The sequence below is a fragment of the Gallus gallus genome, chromosome 13, assembly GCF_016699485.2.
Source record: "Gallus gallus isolate bGalGal1 chromosome 13, bGalGal1.mat.broiler.GRCg7b, whole genome shotgun sequence".
In the NCBI taxonomy this organism is placed as follows: Eukaryota; Metazoa; Chordata; class Aves; order Galliformes; family Phasianidae; genus Gallus; species Gallus gallus.
In genome coordinates, this window is record NC_052544.1 from 1,868,619 (window position 1) to 1,888,316 (window position 19,698).

At 46.4% G+C, this 19,698-nt stretch overlaps 1 long non-coding RNA gene across 3 annotated transcripts; it reads right to left on the reverse strand.

The window, feature by feature from the left end:
• Positions 1-209: 209 nt before the first annotated feature.
• LOC101752050 lies at positions 210-18,784 on the reverse strand. 3 transcript variants are annotated; one of them, XR_006931426.1, is made up of 4 exons: positions 18,726-18,784; positions 4,449-4,693; positions 3,753-3,817; positions 210-3,670 (listed from the first exon to the last, which is right to left on the reverse strand). It is a non-coding gene; the product is annotated as an uncharacterized LOC101752050 (long non-coding RNA). The 3 variants fall into 3 exon arrangements; XR_005839534.2 differs by having other exon boundaries at positions 210-3,817; positions 4,499-4,693; XR_001468805.4 differs by having other exon boundaries at positions 210-3,817.
• Between the last annotated feature and the right edge of the window lie 914 nt (positions 18,785-19,698).

Consider the following 19,698-nt stretch of genomic DNA (forward strand, 5'->3'; position numbering starts at 1 on the left):
TGGGCAAGGTTATGGTCATAGCCATCCCTGGGCAGTGCTGCTGACTGGGGAGGGATGGGGAAATGACCACTGCAACCTGTAAAACACAAAGCCGAAGGCTCCCAGAGCCATGGGGAAGGTGTTGGTTTTTCATTTTGCAAATCTGTTTCATAATCTTTGCCTTTTTTTTTTTCCCCCTCTCCTGTTAAAGCATACAGCAAGCACGCCAGTAGTATTAATTTTGTGCATTTTTATGGCTATAAACATGATTTCTAGTGAGCTGGCACAATGAGCCATCCGTTTCCTTAAGCAGCAGCAGCACACCTCTCACAGGCAGGCTGCTAATGTGGCAGGAGTTAAAGCAGGCAATTTGCTTGGGAAAAAGAAATATATAAATAAGTAGAAAGTGAAAGCAGCTGAAAACTCCCAGCATCCTGTTTGTAAATGAAGCACCGTTAGGTGGTAGAAGCCAATGCTACGAGGACAGTCTGGATGTGCAGTGAGCTCAGCCTGGTGCCCGGAAGGCTGCTGGGCTGGCAGAGGATGGCAGTTAAAAACAGAATATGACAAAATTAAGAAAAATTAAGGAATGATTAAAATCACATGATGCTGACCATAGTAACTGGCTGCCAGGCACCCACCAGCTGTTTCTCAATGGTTTCTTGGGCCATCCACCCTTTCCAGATGGACGTGAACTGGAGATGCGAGATGCTCAGAGCATCTACCAGTGGCACACCTAGAGAACCATTTTCCCCAAGTTTATTCACTGCATCAGCTTCAGAACAGAAAGTCTTGCCTTGTTGTTTAATAATAGCAGTTTTGTATGCATTTGACTATTTCTGCCCTGTATGAGACAATATAAACTCTATCTCATTTATCAATTAGCATTTATAAAGGCCTTATCACCATGGAATCAAAACACTGTAAATGGATTAAAAAATAACCAGGCTGCCTGGGGGAGTCTGTAACTTCATCTACTCTGAATTTTGTGAAGCAGTGTGATCTCATCGGGGTGACAGGGACACACACCATTTTTAGACACTTCACAAAATTTGAGAAAGGAGTCATTGAAAATAATTAGAGTAATTATTCCAGAATTAAGTGGCTCTTTATTCTGGACCTGAACGTTCATTGCAGGGAGCTATTCCGGAAGAGCTATTCTAGAACACTTCATTCTACTTACTAGCTTACGCTAAATTATTTTAACAGCCTCACCTACACATCAGTTCACAGTTGTGGGGCCATCCATATCAATGCAAAGTGTCTGCAAGGCAATGCCAACGCAGGACGCTGATGTTTCCAGCCACTTTGAAGTGGAGTAACTGATTGCAGCAAAACGAAGGTAATGGTCCTGCTGTCATCAGAGGAGCAGAAGACGTCCCCAGCTGCTTAGTGACTTCCCATTAAGGAAAGCCATTTGCTCCAAAGCTGACCAACCATGAGATGCATCACTGTTTCAATGGAAGGAAGATGAAACGAACGGCAGAAAGCCTCACTGCTAGGATTCACAGTGGAACTAGTAAGGTTTGCCTTAACCCAAGTGTTTGGATTTTAGGGTTGCAGCTCAGTATTTGAAAAGCAGGACTATGGTGTTGGCTTTCTCATCTTCTCCCCGTCACCTCTCCGTATTGTGGAGCTCCTGGAACATCAACCCCATCAGTTCAGCAGGTCCTCACTGCATCTCCCCCTCTCATACATAATTACTGGTTTTGCCACTGCTCATGGTCAAGCAGAGACCAAGGACTGTGCAGCTGAACCCTGGTGCTGGAGAATGATAGAGGAATTAAGTTTGGAAGAGACCACTAAGATCATTCAGTCCAAGCACCAAACCATCCCCACCATCCCACAGTGCCTCATCTCCACGTTTCTGGAACACCTGCAGGGATGGTGACCCCATCACCTCCCTGGGCAGCCTGTGCCATTGCATCACCATTCTTTCTAAGAAAAAAACCTTTCCTAATATCCAACCATCGACAATGGGACACTTGTTCTTTGCGCTAATAAAGTTTCTCACAATGTCACCTCAAACTGTCAAGAGAAGAAAAAGCACAATGAGAATATACACAGGATGCATTATTATTCTAGGGATGTGCTAAAATAAGAATATTCATGAGAAATCATTTGTTTATCCAAGTAGCCTTGAGCATTCATCAGTGAAGGAACCAACTTGTAGTAGCCATGAGTCAATATTTGTCCAGTATTAGTCAAGCAGAAGCGGTCATTTTGGGCATCAAAAAAGTCATCATCTTTTGAATTCAGAGAAATCTGTGTGGTTCCCTGTTGCAGCGGAAAACAAAACAAAAAGCCCCAATCTTTGTAAATACTGAATGTCACACCAAGGACAGAGGGCCCAGGAGCTAAGAGGCTATTCTCCTTGTGTTTACACACTGAGCATTTTCATGCTAAATTGGCTTTGGGATGCAGGTGCCAGATGAAAATCACCATGGCCATGTGATGCTAATTGCTTATACAGAGCAGAAGCACACTGCTTGTTCTAACTAAGGCTGAAGAGGTGGATGGGTTCAGTCCATGCCTGGCCAGGCACCGCCCACACCCACATGTCCATTGAGCTCCTCCTTATCCCAACACCCTGTTCTCACCCACTGCCCACACCACGCCTGATATTACCATCCTCCATCTACAGGAACTGGGCATCCTATGGGCTTTTTCAGGTGTTTGGGTTTTTTTGTTTGTTTGTTTGTTTTTTTGCCTCTTCATAGATCTTTATGCTCAATCTTGCATCTGATCTCTGTACGCAACCGCTTTACATCAGCTGCTCACCCTGGGAACAGCTCTCTGTCACCAGAGCCCATCACACACACAGCAGCAGAGCCAGGCTTCCTCGAAGCAGTTTTTCTTGCCTAAAAAGCATTGGCAGCTCTGCTCAAAGCCACACAGCTGAGAAGATGGGCACACATCACCACCCAGAGAGCTATTTTGCTGTGGCAAGGGCAGGGAGAGGATCACAGAGTGATGAGCAGGTCTTATGCAAACAGCTGTAAAGGGGCTGCACCGCAGCTGCCGTGTGCCAGAGCCAGGTGGTGAGAGCACAGAAGGGCACTGGGAAATAGCTGCGAGCACTGCAAAACCCTGTGCCCTGCTGGGAAGCTTCTCCAGCTGCCAACACTGCTGCTCTACCCACATCCATACCCCCTTCCTCCACACACCCAGCCCATGCTGTCACCCGCACACAACGGATGGGCACCATGGGACCCCAGCACCTTGCACCCCTTCTGCTGCCTCAGCTCTGCATCTCACATTGTCTGGGTTTGCACTTCACACCCAAGCCAGGCTCTGTCCTCCACAAAGCTTTGCATTAGAAATCTTCACAAGGAAAGGTGCTGCAGGTCATTGTGCAGAGCAGGAAATGCAGAGAGCCTTTATTGCTTCTCCCCATTACTGCACAATGACAATTTGTGTCGAGGTGGAAGATAAAACAAAGTATTACTAAATGTTTCAAGTTATCCTTTAGAAATAAATCTCATACAATCTCTGCTTGGAGCTCAGGTCATCCTGTTCCTCTTTGAGATACCTTAAATCCTTCCCACTTCCACTCCTAGCAGAGAGTGAGGCAGGAGAGCAAGAAGCACCTCTGCAAGGGAAGCAGCCCTCAGGCTTCACACCATGCAGCAGCAATCCTTGGGTGCACACCCACAGGTGCTCAGTGAGTGCAAATGAGTCAGAGCTGCACCTGCAGTGAAGGCAGAGCGGTGACATGGGGTGCACAGAGCATCACACTGGCTGGGGATGGGGAGCACAGGGAGCCCCAGTACCTGCTGGGTGCTGAATCCAGTCATTGTCATTTCCCAACGGGCATCAAACAGGCTGCTATGCCAGGCTGGAAAAAAAAAAAAAAAAAACAAACAACAACAAAAACAGATGAGGATGTCCACATTCCTGCTCAGTGCAAAGCAGCATGTTCCTCCCCGTGCCAACCAAAAAAGCAGCAGATCCACACATTCAGTCTCAGTTGTTTTACCACGTTGCCTTTGCCGCAGCACACGGCAATCTGTGTCTAGCAAAAACTGCCAGCAGAAATGAAAAGCACACACTGCTGCTTCCCCCACTTCCATTGTGACCCCACAACGTCCACACAAATCCCCTCCAGGAGGTGACCGTGCAGCACAGCACATCTCCTGCAGACGGATGGAAGAAATATCAGAGCACGCAGACCTGCTGGGTCACAGAGCTACAGGCATTAAATAACAACACAGGTAATTTTCCCCTCCCATCTCACATTCCTGGGAGTTCTCGTGTTGTTTTTGAGCTCTCACTGTGGAGCCCACATTCCAGCTCCCATTTTCTCCCTCCCCACCCTGCTGGTTGGACAGTGAGTGCTGTCAGAGGAGGTGCAAACATGGAAAGAGCCATCAGGATCCAGGCTGGGCAAGCTGGTTCTTGCTCCCCAGGCTGGCTGCATGCTATGCCGCTGAGCTCCAACTCACAACTGAGCACTTCTCTCTCTTCACCTGAGCTCGAAGCTCCAATTCTCTTATCTACCACAGTTATCCCAGCAGACCTGGATTCATCTCCATTGCCCACAGCTCTGGTTCATCAGGGAGCAGCATCAGGGACATCTGGTGACACAGCTTCCTCAAGGCAAAGGAGCGTTTTGAACAAAAATAGAGTAGCGGTTAGAAGAAACAATGGGAAAACCACTCCCCCACTGCATCTTGAAGTACCAAGCCAGGAACCAGTCTTCCTGCTCTTCCTCCTGTAAGACAAAAGGATCGTTAAGGTTGGAAGCAATATTTTGGATCACTGACTCCAACCACCAACCCAGCCCCACCATGACCACTGCCCCGTCCCCAGTCTCCACAGTTCTTCAACACCTCCAGGCATGGTGAATCCACCACCTCCCTGTGCAGCCCATTCTAATACCTCACTGCCCTTTTTGTGAATAAATTTTCCCTGATATCCAACCTGAACCTCCCCTGTCACAACTTAAGGCCCTTTGCTCTCACCCCATCACACAAGGCAGCACTGCATCCTGCAGCAAACCAAGGGCAACCACACCCAGCACCGTGGCACTGAAGGCTGCAGAGGCTGACTCCAGACATTGCACACTGCTGCAAAGCCAGGACTGCTGATGACTAAGTCAGGCTGAAGCCTTGCAATTACACAGACAAAAGGATGCACAGACCCATTCAATTCTTCCTCAGCAGCACATCTGACACCTGAAACCACCTTGACTTTGCCAACCCACCATCATATCTTGGGGCTTCCTCCATTTAATGCTCAAGGACCTGCTCCTTCTAGGATCAGTAGCTGCCCTGCTGGAGTTCCACTCCACAGCTCCTCAGAGCCCACGTGCTACCAACACAATTTCACATTGGAAAAGCTCTCTGGACTCAGCTGAAATGTGGATCAGTTATATGCAACATTACACTTAGTCTCCGTTCATTTTCACACTCAGAGGATCTGTAAAAACTAAAATGAGGCATCATTTTCAAAGTGTCACCCAGCCCAGCAACAACAAATTCAAACAAAAAGGTAAAATTTTAAATCAAAACCTGTGAATTACCTCAAACAATCTCATTCAGATTTTTATTCATGTTCCAGTGTACATCTCCAACAGTAAATTAATAAGAGATAAGCTCACAATATTTTTGATGGGCTGATATGGCAGCATTTTTTCCGTTTCAATTAGGAAGAATGGAGCAATTGTATTCCTCAGCTTTGGCTGGAAAGGAAGCATGTTATCTCCCCAGGGTGAGGATCTTCCTGCACTCCCATCTCTGAGATCTCCTGCCAGGTTAGCCCTTAAGCAAAGAGATTGCTGGAGGAAGTCACTGGCACTGGGGAAAGTGTTTATTAATGTTTTCTCCAAATAATGGCCTCTACTCCAGAGGTTAGGGGATCAGACTTATCACAGCAATATTATTCTTCTTTTTCCAGCTTGCTGAGTTTCCCCTTTACAGACCTGTTCCAGGCCAAGGAAGGTGGAAGACAACACTATGCCTCCTCTCCATATTAACCATGAAAACTGATGGGATTCCTCACCTACACTGAGTGAGCACTTCTGCTCATCCAAGCCAGTTGTTGGCATCTGAATGTCATAAGGCCAGTCATACAGTGCCTGCAAGGGGAAAAGTCAATTTATTTTTTTCCCCTCAAAAAATTCTCAATCCTTATATTATGATTCATCTTGAGCCATCTTGATCCTCATGTCCTTCTCCCTGAAGCCAAATCCCAGCTCTGCATCTAGGCAGGACCTGAGGAGCAGTGGGGTACTGGCCTGTCCCCAGTTCTCTCCCCACTTATTTGGGGCAAGGAGGCAGAAACACCATGAGGTGGTGGGATCATGTGGAGGAATCCAACAAAGCAGGACAGCCACTGGTATAAAGCAAAGAGGAGGTCAGAGCCCCTTTGCCAAGCAAGGAAAGTTGCAACTAGATATGCAGGTAAGAAAGCTTCCACCTCATTTGCTGTTCCTCCAAATCATGGTTGATCTTTGCCTGCAATTCAGCTACTACTTGTAGGGCACTTTCAAGCAGGTTCCTTTGAGTTCCAGTAATCCCCAGTGGTATTTGCTGGAGAGAATTCAGGTTTCTCCCAGGTCTTAGCCCAGCCAGTTTTGTAATGGTTTTGGCCATACAAGGTGTAGCAAGACAAAACAGCTTACAGAATTCACAAGTTACAGAGAAAACCACAATTATCAAAAGAATCCCTCATCTAATTCAGAAGGTTTAGCACCTTGTAGTTGGATTTCACAAATTTAACGTGACATGAAACAAACTCTCACATTTAAGCAACTGGGCTAAGTTAGTCCCAGGATTCATGTTGTACAGGTTGGCAGAGAGGCTGCATGTATGGGCGCTGACCCTGCAGGAAGGTGACAACAGCACAGACAAAATTATGAGAATTAGGATAATGAGATATTAACAACAAAATAATCTCCGAGATGCTCAGCCTCTACATAGCTGCGTGTTCTGATGCTTCACTCCTCCCATCCATGCTGGCTAGGGAAGTGACCTGGCCCCAGGTGAGCCCCAGTGCAGTGGGAAGCTCAGCTGCAGCCATGGGATGCAGTAGGATGCCCAGCTCCATGGGTGAGCCCAGCCCCATGGGTGAGTGCTGAGAGGTGATGGATTTGGGGGACAAACTTCACCCAAAGCAAAAGGAGCCTTGGCCAGTGGCACATGAAAAGGCAGCGGGAAAGAGCCAGGCACTGGGGATGAGCAAGTCACAGGGACTCAGTGTCATCACCGAAAGAGTAGGACAAAATGGTAACAGTCTTTTGGAAAGGCAAAGATTTAGAGCAAAACTCCCTCTTTGAGCAAGATGTAGAGAAGAGAGCTTCTGCACTAACATCAGACCTGAGAAATGAGACGAAGCAACCAGAAATGAAGGAGGAAGCAATGCACACAGGGAGCTGAACCTCCCACCTGCCAATGCTTTCTAGGTTGACCATCATCCCTGAGAAACATCACTGCACTGGGGTTGTGGCAGCAAGCTCTTTGAAAATACCAGCCCAGTGCACAAAGAAAAACCCAGACAGATCGAGTGTTAGAAAGTACAGGGTGAGGAACAGACAAAGAACGGCACAGTGAGGGATGGGGAGAGATACTGGGTCAAGATGGACGATGGGAAAAATTTGCCTGCTCCTCCCACCCACCATTTCTCCTTCAGGTGGTGACCATCAGGAACAGAATCTGCTTTGCAAAGTGCCTCTGTGAGCAGCTCCAGCCCATTTTCTTGTGCCTCAATAACATTGGCACGCTTCACAGGAGCAGCTCAGCAGCGCTGCTAAAGCTTTCTCGCAACATCAAAGAAACAGAACAGTAAAACCCATCAAAATTTTACTAATCAAAACTACGTGTAATTGTCAGGCAAAGGCAGATAACAGAGCTTGGGCAATCTCTGTGAACCCACAGCTTCACTCAGACTTAGCAATTAAGAATCAGCTGCTGCTGCCGGAGTAGCTGCAGAACTATGGGGTAAAGAGTCACAGCTCACCAGTACCAATTAGCTGCTAATGAACATCAGCAGTCCCCCCAGAGAATGGGAGCCCGAGACAAAATCCTGACCAAAATACCACCCACGCTTCATACCACCACCACATGCCAGAGGATGCTCTGCATCCCTCCTGCTGCACCACATGGATGGGTACAGGGGTGAGGGAGCCCATTGGATTTAACCCAGCTGGGAAAGAAAGTGTTGGTTTTGAAGTGCTTCATTCCCCAGGTCAGTCAGCCGCACGAGGGAGGGAGCCAGCCTGTAATAATTTAAGCAGCCCTGCCATTACATGTGAAATCACAGCCTTAAAGGAAGTCAGTCAATTTAAACCCGCTCCTGAAGGGGAATAATTAAACACTCCAAAGATGTGGGAGAATTTTAAGTAGTCAGCAAGGATTTAAGACAACATATCATTCCTATCCAGAACTAAAAAAAAAAAAAGATAAAACGTAGGCAGGCAAAGCTGGCTTCTCAATGTCGACTGAAGGGAGCTACGTCAAGAGAGTCAATCAAAACAGGCTCACCTCTCTAGACTCAAAGGAGACTGCAGTTTTGAGCAAAAGCCTGTGGTTGCATGGACGAGCTTAACAGCAGTGGTATGTACCTGAAAGATGATGAAAAGGTCTCCAAAATGGGAAAAACAGGATGACTCCTGAAGCAGATGGAACAGTGCACAGGAGAGGAAAGGAGCAGAAAGCCAAGAGGCTTCCAAAGGGATCGCCGTAGGGGTAGTGTGTTCTGTTTGGTGATGGTCTTGTAGGCACAGGAGCAAAGTAGGACTGTACCCTATGGGAACAGGCTGCAGGGCAGATGCTAATGGGAAAGCAGAGTACAGAGCTGCAAAGTCTGATACAACACAAGACAACTGGTTCCAGCAAAGTTATCTTCAGAGCTATCCTGGGCTCCTCAATGCAGAAAACAAGGATGCAAAGCACCAAGTTCTCTTCTTTCCTAAATTTATCAGGATAACGTGGAAAATAAATTAAAGCCCTAGTGATTCCACTATTACCCATTTGCCTGCCATCTCTGAAGTAGCCTGTCTTCCAATAATTTTGCCATTATCCACTCCTGAGAGAACTAATCAGCTTGACTTCACCATGCAACCTGAGGAAAGCTTGCACACATGGAACAGAGGCAATGAGCCACCGTCCCCAGCAAAAATGAGAGAGAAATAGTCAGCACCTTTCAGAGTGTTTCAAATGATACCTGCATGCAATATGGATTATAGAAAGGCACCTCTGTGAGCATTATTCAGTGGAAATAGTTCAATCTTAATATTACTGTGAAGTATAGATCTAAGACTCCAAAGATAACTAAACTTATCTTAGCACTTCAAGGCGAGGCACTGTAAGCACTGATGTGGAAGAGGGAATTACAAAACAAGAAAATCTGTACACTTATGCCATAGCTTTTTGAAGTAATTAATATATTTTAGCATCTCAGTCCTGTCTGACACAGCAACTAATGTGCTGGGCTTCAGGAGAACTGCACAAGGTGACCAAAAAGCAGCTCACCATGCACTGAACATTACACCCCAAACAGGTGCTGACCTAGATAGAAATGAGGGGATGGCTGGAAATATCAAAGGTTTTGTGGTTGGGGAACTTTTGCTCTTTCTGAATCTCTCCAAGTACGACAGAACTGTTAAAATCAGTGAACAGGTGAGAACTCTTGGAAAAGGCATGAAGGAAAGAAATAATGCCAGTTACGCACATTGCTGCAGAAAATAGAAAAAGGTCCTGCAGGAGGGTGAGGGAATGAGTGTGAATCCTGAAGTCAAGGATGTTTCCTACGATGGGGCAAAAGCAATCTATTACAAGATCACACGCACAAAAGCAGCCTGTTCTTGTTGGTAGGAGATGAACACCTAGCAAAAGCCGAAGAGAATATCTCCAGGCATCAGTTCTTTCAGAACAGCTTTAGAAAGAACATTAATATGAAGTGGTTAAAAAAAAAAAGCAGCCTTTGAAAGAAAATCTGTGGATGCAGTCCAAGACCTGTGAACGTCTACAGATTCCCCAAGAGCTTTGGAGCTCTGTAGGATTGCAACATCTTGACCTCAGTCATCTGAAGCTCACGCTCAAAGGTAGACAAACCAAAGGCAGTTACAACAGTCAATGGGACTGCAACATGACCGCTAGTGAGTACTTGAATCCTAAGGTCCAGCAATCAAATCTGACCAAAGCTCAGTTCATCCCATGAGCCTGCAATGAATGGACATGCTTAGGTGAGGGCTACAGGAATACAGCTTCATGCATCCTGCACCTCCCGCAGCACTGCAGGAATTGCTCATGGGAAGGGCAAGGCATCATGGAGTCCTTCATCCACAGAGCCATCGCACTGAGCCCTGCTGCTGGTCTGAGGCTTACCCAACTGAAGCTTCCTCCATTCGCAGCAGCACATTGCTTGGCAAGGTCATAATTAAACAGTATAATAAACCCCACATTGGGGCTTCTAATGCTGGTGGGATAATACCCCAGCTCTACAATGCTGTGATGAACTGATCCAACAGGAGCTCACTTGACCAGGTCAAATTAAGTCACAAGCTTTGGTTGCTTTACACAAAAATACTGACAGGTGAGCAGCCAGACCAGACCTTTGTCTGTGGCACTCTGTACTGAGCGCTGATGCCATAAAGCCAGTAGTAGACATAAGACTTATGCTATGTTTATTGGTTCAGATTTGCACAGAGGTGTTCTGGCAACAGAGATTAGATCTTCTTGATGAGAGGAGATGGGCTACTGAAGACTGACTTTAACCCAGTGCTAGCACGAAGCAAAACCTCTGGGCAAGCCCAGCCCACCTGGCAAACATATTGCAGCATACAAGGTTCACCATTTCCTTTGGGGACTGCTCCTTCTCTAAAGCAACCATAACTGGCAACCTGGAGTGACTCATTTCTGCAAGCACTGGGGCTCAAAAAAGTTAAGTATTGCTGGCACCGTCTGTGGTTGCGATTACCATGGACTCCAGTCCAATTTTTGTTACTGTCTCCAACTCCAGCACAATCCAAATGCCTGTGGAAGGGGGTTAATTTCTTAATTTAAGAATCATTAGTGAGAGAAATTGCACTATGCAGCTGTCTCAAGTCCTTACTAAAATGTCTCTACCAGCTGAGGATTTTTGATTCAAGTTGACCAGCTTTGTTCTCATGCATTTGACACCAACAGCAATAGTCATTTTGGGTCAATTAAATGTTTTCTTCTTTGTTTATCACCATAATATATCTGGCAGCACTACTCCATCTGAATAGGCAGACACAGCATCCATAATGCATGTGAACATGGAAATCACAAACAAGTGGATAAATACCAAAATGCCTCACTTTCTCATCTGAATTCTTTATCTCCCCACTCATTTGCCCACCCATTCAAGGGCCTTGTAGCAGCAGAAGGCACAAGGTTTGTCTTTGTGTAATGATTTCAAATACAGTTTTTAATTGCTTCCTTGCGCTTCTGAGAAGCCAGCTCTGTCAGCACAAAATTATTAGGTGTGATTATACAGCAAAATCAAATGCTGCTGCTGCATGCACTAGCGTGCCCATCCTCGCTCCACCAACCTGGCACAGAATAGGAACAGCAAAGATGCAGGAGTGTGGACTCCAGCTTCTGCTAGAAAGCAGCACTCATAAGTGCAATTCCTCAGGAGCTTTTACTTTGCTTGTTAGCAGGAGCTAATACCCATGTTAATGCTATTGTTACTGTGCCCTAGAGCCAGCACGGTTACAGCAGCAGACACTGCAATCACTCCTTCATTTGGTTGTGTAGGCATGTCTGCTGTTTCAGTTAATAACCTCAGACTTGGCCTTAATTCAACGAAGCCAGGTTGATCAAGCTTTTGACGCTGTCTCCCTCAGCATTCTCATTTGGAAGCTGGGGAAGTACGAGCTGGATGAAAGGACTATTAGATGGCTTGAAAATTGGCTGGGCTGCTAGGCTCAAAGTGTGGTAATCAATGGCTCAACATCTGGTTGGCAGCCAGTAATAAGCAGAGCGCCTCAGGGGTCAATAGTGGGGCTGATATTGTTCAATATCTTCATCAGCTACCTGGGTGATGAGACAGAGTGCACCCTCAGCAAATCTGTGGATAGTACTAAATTAGAGAGGATGACTGACATAGCAAACAGTAGAGCTCCCATCCAGAGGGATCTTGAAGAACTTGGGGATGGAGCCAACAAATTCCCCAATATACCACGTGAAGTGTGAAACTTCACACGTGGGTCATCATCACACCTGGCATCAGTGCAGGATGGAAACAGAGGGGCTGCCAACATGCAGAGCATTCACCATGAATAACGCGAGCTTCATCCCAGGCTTTGATGGGGTAGACACAGCCAGAAGGCCATGAGAAGTCACCGTACCCTCTGCCCAGCACCAGGGAGGCCACACCTGGGTGCCACCTCCAGCTGAAGAGCAACAGGCAGCAACCAGGCAGAAAGCAGCAGAAGATACTGGGCTGGTTAGAGCCTATTGCTTACATGGGTGAAGGCTGGGGGAAATGGGCCATCCAAGTCTGGAGAAGAGTAGGCTCAGGGCGAGTTAATTCAGCCAACACCTACCCAAAGGGCAGGCAGGAAGGTGGAGGCAATTCTTGGTGGCTCCAAGTGTTATAACAGCCACACATAGCAGGAGGTTTGAGCACAGACCCCTTTCCACCACTTTTCCGTAACTATTCAGTCAGGCTAAATTCATTTGTTTTTTAGAAAGGCTGCGTATACTCAAATGTTAAGAGAAAATAATGATCCAGCTCAACATTAACCCAGAGCCCTGAGGTCTCCTCCTTAACATAAGGCCTGGCTACAGTAGAGGGGTAGACATTTCAGAAAGATATTAATATTGAGTTAGAAGCAGATGACAGAGATACCACACCTCCCTAGCCAAGCCACCCCTTTGATTTACTGTACTAAAACCACAAATTTTACTTCTAGACTTTCGTTAGCTCCTCATCCAGCCACAGAATTACTGTGTCATTTGATTCTGTGAATAAAGATTTCTTCCAGTATTAGCCTGGGGAGATAATCAAGAACACCTATCAGCTTCCTAATCTCATTATAAAACTTTCTTCGAGTATCAACAACATTTTGTCACAAATCATGTGCCTGTAGATACCCCCAGCTTTTACCACCCACTGGCATTTTGAAGTAATTTAACTAAGAAAAGACAAGCCTTGAACTCGGAGGAGATTAAATGCAAGTTATTGCTTACAAAACCTTATTTTACTATTTCCCTGCACTTCCACAGAGCTCAAGAACTACTTAATTGAAATGTAGTGCCCCTCCCAAATAGTCATAGTATTGGCTAATTGGCCATCGTTCCCCCCTTCTTTCCCTTCTACATCTTCCACTTCCCAGCCTCCCTCCTTCATTCTCATGGCTAAGAGTGATTTCTTACGCTGGGATCAGAAAGACAGATTGGCTTCCCTATACAGGCAGAGAAAAAAAAAACACAATTAAAAAAAGGAATCATGCATTAAACACTCTCCTTGAGGGGTTTTGTGGCAAGAGCAAAACAACCCACCCCATAGCTTTGCAATAGGTGAGCAGGTGTACTGCTGCAGGTGCCCAAGGGATTGCTCCTGCTAAGCCTGAGCACTTTCTGAAATCCCACATTACAGCTACTCTTTGCAGTAATGTTTTGACCTCTGGGAATAAATACTGCAAATTAGTGTTCTAACTTTGCATCTTTCTACAAATTAATTCTGTCGAGGCAGTAGATGATATTCCAGCAATAACCTACCTCTCCCACTCTCTCTTCCACAATAATTCGCTGACAAGATCTCCTGATGTGCTTTTAAATGGGAGAGATCAAATTATATGTTTGCATGTAATCATTTAAAAAATAATAATATCTTCAAAAATCCACAGCATTGTTACAGAACAATGGATTTAATTATTGGGAAATGAGCTATTTGCAAGCAATTTCACTCACTGCCTGCGCTGATCCTGGGTCTGGGAAGCTCTGAAGGATAAGAAAATTGAAGAAGCTCTTTGAGGGTAATTTGAATCTCTGCATGTGAAGAAGTGAATGGAAAAGGTTGTTTCTTTATAGCACACAACTAGGAGCCTACCACCATGGTTCACACCCTAGCTCCATTTCCATCCACATACCATAGGATGGAGCAAATATCTCAACAGGACACAGCTCAGTCTCCCAGTTTAAGAGCTGGGATGTATCACAGTGGAACTCTCTATGCAAGGGAGGGTGTTGGTGGGCCCTGCCTGTCTCACCCTCCCTGAGGGCAGGTGCACAGCTGAAGCTCCTCTGCTACAGGTGTGGAGAGGACCCAAGCAAACCCTTTTGCACCCTCCTGCTCTAGAAATAGGGTGGTAACACTGCCGCAGCAACTGGTGCTTTGTGCTGCTACTCCTCCTGCCCCCTCCCAAGCCCATGCACGCTTCATCTCATCCTTAAAGCTTAAGCAATACCTCTAAAATAAACTGCTGCTGGGCTTTTTCAGGATGTCAGGATGCTAACATCAGGTCTGTCCAAGCTCTGCCCTTCCTGCTCCACCTGAGCATTGGCATACAGCTTCTGCAAGCGCATGCTCCCAGCAGTAAAACTCCCTCCTGCAAAGCTAGGTCCACTGCTTCCCTCACTCAAAAGTCCTCCCTGAATGCCCTTGCAGCCTTCCCATCAACAGTAATAACATAGAAAGATATCTCCCTGTCTTTTGCCTCCTCCATTTTTGCCCGAGTCCACACTGACTTTTTGTATTACCAACACTGCATTCTGAATTCTTTATGCCAATGCCCAGGAGAGAAGCACTAAGCTTGGGGCTAGATGCACTGCACCTCATTGGCAGCATTCAGCTGCTCCAGAGCTGCCTTTGGATCATCTCCATCACAGCAGGACACTGGACCACATCAAATCTAATTACAGTTTTGACTGCTGCTTTCTCAGTCTGCGCAGTGCTACTCTTGGACTCACTTTGCCAGCACTGTGACTTGGGATTTCTGGCTCCTTCCCACTTGGTCATACCCATGGATGAGCCACCTCTGTCCTCATGCTGTTGGGTGAGCACCCAAGGGAAGGGGACCCACATCACAGCACCACAGCTCAGCCCTCACCATGCACAAAATCTCACCTTCCACATGTAACATCAGCTTTCTGATCATAATCCCTACCTAAGTACCCTCCAGCTATCGCCTTTCTGCCGTAAATTGGGACAGTAATGTACTATAATCACATAATTCTGTCAGGAAAAGTAAACAAGGATGGCTGAGTGATTTCCAAACAACACACTAATGGCCAAAGTAGAAAACCTCCTGCTTCGCCTCTCCTCGAATCTTCCTTAAACCAGCCTTTTGCTGTTCATATTTATTGTGGGTTTCTTCCTCATTTTTAGGTTTATTTACCCAGAGCTAATGAATAACACTGAACATATGCTATAAACCACCATTAAGATGAAATTTGGAGAAAAGAAAATTACTTTGGTATGATAGCTGAGAGGATGTATAACTAGTAAATGCCCAATACAGATATTTGAAGGCTTCTTAGGAGAGGCCCCTTGAGATTTCTCGGTCAAATAAAGAGAGGCATTCTGTAGGAATTCTCTTTTCAAAGTTGCACTCATTTTTGTAACACTTTGATGCAGATGCTGTTTAGGAAAAAGAGTCTACTATGGACTTTTTCACATTCAAGTCTTTGTGTCTCATTTTTACTGATTACCACAGCTGTTAGAAGCAGCAAGGTAAGCAGTAGCAGCAGATGATGCCATGTGCACTGATTTTAGTGTGGCTTTTCTCAATCTTTCAATAAGCCCTTGCAAGCAAATGTGCACACATGAATAATATTCAGGAAGAGTGGAGTACAACAGCAGCACAAAGCTTGCTGGAAAGCTGGGTTTGCAGAGGAGCTGTAGATGACTCATTGTCAGGGAGGAAGGACATGAAGGAGGCTTCTCCAAAGCACGTCTCTGCCCAGTATTATTCAGTTGGATGTGTTCCATTTTCTGTTGGTGACCCAGATGTTTCCATGCAGAGGATGCTTGTTAAAGAAGCTAGGAGAGACTACATGCATGCTGGAGGACAGGATTAGAGCTCGAAATAAGACCAAAAAGGATTTACTTGATAAAGAAAATGATTCTATCCAATGGTATGTGTGAACGTCCCTCCACTACGCTTGCAAGCACCGTTGCAAGTATTAGGTTACAGCAGCTCCTAAACAGATTGTGAATAACAAGAGTAGGAACAGATCTGGAGCCCATTTCAGCAAACATCTGCTGACTTTCAGCAGCCCTTGAGAACCTGGTGGCCATAAAAGGTACAGACAGGGAAAGCTAATCAGTTCGAGACAGTTTCCCAGGTTTGGCAGCTTTTGAGACTATCAGTGCAAGCATTCAAACACCGAACATGGGAGATCGTTGAGACACAGAGGCTCAGCATGCCAAGGAAGAGCTGGAGCTACAGGGCAACGCACATTAACTTCAGGTTCAAAGGTGAGTTGGCCATAAGCCCTTGGAAAGCACCATGAGGAGCTGCAGCATGGGTTGCAGAGCACAGAATCAGGTTGAGCACTTGCCCTGAGAAGTCAATCATCCTGGCAGGTATGCAGGAGGGCACAGCTTCCAGAGGATGCCTGAATACACACAAGGCAGAGATCAGCCTTATGTACATGTAACATTTTGCTAGAAGACCTGAAGGGATCCCCAGACAGCTCCCTCTCCTCTCTTCAGGAGAAAGCAGCCCTACACCCTGGTGCAGCATAATGAGGCGCACACAGACTTCCCCTGATCAAGCTTATTGCTTCCAAGTGCTGAGGTCTGAGCTCCGCTTCCCCAGCCACTCAGCCAGTTCTGCTTTTTGGAGAATTTTCTCATGTTCTCTTTGCTTAGGGTAGCTAGAGTCAAGCCTAACAGACAGAGCTATTGACAGTAACCCCCTGTTTACGTAGATGCCAGAAAGCCCAAATCCAAACATCTCCGTAGTCCCATTTGCTTTATGTCCAGCTATGATGATTGTAGCACCAGCTGCTTGCGTTTCAAGTTTTATTTCTGCCAGCAGTGCTTCCCTTCCTTTTTCCTCAAGCCATACCATAAAAAGCTGTAGCTTCATTTTCTCCCTTTCATCCTTGCATTAGCTCTGTAAACAGATTCCTTGCTTCCTACTCAAGCAAAGCCTTTGGAAACCTTCACTGCCTGGGTCCAGCATTTTATTTCCTCTGGTTGCAGTCGCTCTTTTGTATGTTCATTAGTGACACGCTGCTCTGTTCTGTGATCCTGCATTGCTTTCTTCTTTCCTAGCAGGGTCCTAAACTTAACAGCAAGGGAGTTTGCTCAGGAGGTTTATGCAGGGTGAACAGCAGACTTGTGGAAAGCATCCTGCTGGAGAGGTGCTCATGCCTGGAGAGGTGTTCAGGAGTACATGGATGGCTCCTCAGACAGCACTGAATTGCAAGATGATTTTTTATTATTTTTTTTTCCCACTATCAGTGATGACCAACTCCATTTTCTCCAGGAGACACCATCACAGCTTTCACAACATGAGCTATCTCAGCTCTAGTCCTGTGTGTTCAGCTTTTCCAGGCACAAGTTGCCACCCTTTTCCTGCCCCTTCCAAAGGGCACTGAATGAATGGATTATAGCCAGCTGGTGGGAGATTCCCTATTCTTGTTTCACTGTCCATCCAATACCTGGGGGCCATGCAGGCTGTGAACACAGCAGCACAGCCTTAATGGAACAACACTGCTCTTGCAATTGCAGCCCAATAGATGAATATAACCACAGCATAACAGCAGCAGCCAAAACGCCTTTGACATCTTGTTTTCTAAAGTCAGGTCAGAGATCCAGACCTTTGTGCTCCCGAGGTCAATACTGTCCAACAGCAACGTCCTTCATGTTCAAATAGGTATAAGATCACCCCTTTTGATACTCCTGGTAGCAGTCCTATAAAAAGGTTTCATACCCTCTACAGAAAGGCCAAGACACCTCACCCACTAATCTACAACATGCTCTGCTCTCCAAACCAGCTTTCCACTGCAAGTGCTCCTGTACCACAACATTCCTCTAAACCTACTGAGACCTACTTTCCTCCCTATAATGCAGTCTTTTACAGTGGCCTTTTCTAAAAGGGATCCTGGATCTCTCCTCTCCATGCCATTACTCACCCCCACACCTCCTGCTCCCTTCTCCTTACAGCTGCTGGCCAGCCACCTACTCTACTTTTGCTACACCAACATGGTTCAAAGGCCAATAACACTTCTGCAAGGACTGAGCTGCTCCTCCTCTTTATGCTGCACCCTGAGCAGGGTTACCCCTGCTAGCTCAAAAATCTGACCTCTCATCATGGCCCAGCCTACAAGTTATCCCCATCTCCAGGATCCCCACCCAGCACCCTGAGGCAATCTGCACTTCCACAGCCACCTGCCGTTCTTACAACTTACAAGCAGCCATACAACTCATGATTCAAGCCCCCTCCTAATCCCTGCATCAGAAGATGCCCACTTTCTTTCTTCTTACCTTGTTTGGCAGCAGCATCCTCCCAGTCCAGCAGGAAAGTACCCATACAACCACAAAGCCTCTTGCCCCTATAAGTCTACCTTTACAACTCTACTGGCTGCACTGCCATCTTCTGCTACCCAAGCCCTTCAGCATGCATGCTGCTGGAACAGGTTCCTGCACTAAGCACGCAGAGAGCAAGGAGCTTCAGCTTCCCCCTATCCCTCCAAGCAGCATCTAAAGAGTTTCATCCCCACCTCTTCCCCTTGGAAACCCTCCAACCCCAAGAGGGACCACACTCTGACCTCCTCCAGCCCCAGCTCCACTCCCAAAGCCAAGTGGAAGAGACATACCTTGACCAAGAGCCACCTGGCAGCATCCCAGACCATAACAACAAGCACCTTCCCAAGGTATCAAGCCCCATCACACCACCAGTCAGCTTTTATAGTGCTCAGACAGCTGCTCATTGGCAGAACCTGGGCACTCTCAGCCCCCTGCTTCCACTCTTCCACTCCTCTCTTTCTCATCTCTCTCGTAGGCACACATGGGAGATGTGGCTGCTGTCACCTGCCCCAAGCTCCCAAAGAGTAGGAAAGCAGTAATGAAACTCCTACCTAACTTGCAAAACAAGTGGGAGTTTGTGGTGCTCTCCTTGCCTTTGAATATGCTCTGCTGGAATTTTAAACAGATTATGTAAGTGGCTCTCATTTAATCCATCTGAACTATCCTCTTTTAATCGCATACGAGATCAAAGCTGCTGATTGTGAAATGAGCAGGGAGCAACCCGGCTCTCCCCTGCACTGGATGAGGAGGGGACAGGCTGGGGGAACGTGTGCACAGTGCTCTTCTGCTTTGTTTCAAATACTCAATGGGAATACGAGAGAGAGATGAGCACCCCTCTCACTTGCTATGAAGTCATTGCAGCCCTTCAAATAAGCAGAGGGATTTGCCTGTGCCTGGACATGGGGGCACAGCAGCTGGCTGGAAAGCCACTCCTCAAAGAGGGAGCAGTTCTCCCTCTAAGATTTATACGGTTTACCTTTTTCATTTCTCCTCCTGAAGTCTGACATTTAAAAATGTGTAATTGTGTTTATCCCTGGCAAGCTGTGAATGGCTCCCCGGGCTGCCTGTGCCTCCTGCTCCGCTGTATAAATTACACTGACAACCCCTTATTACAAAGGGAAAAATAAGTTAATGGAAAAGCAAAGCAGAAATAGATGCATAAAAATCCCAAAGTGCCTAAGTCAGCAGAATTGCCCCCACGTGACAGTCATTGCCGGTATTTAATTAAACAGGGATCGATCGTGTGGGTGAGTGTGAGTTTGT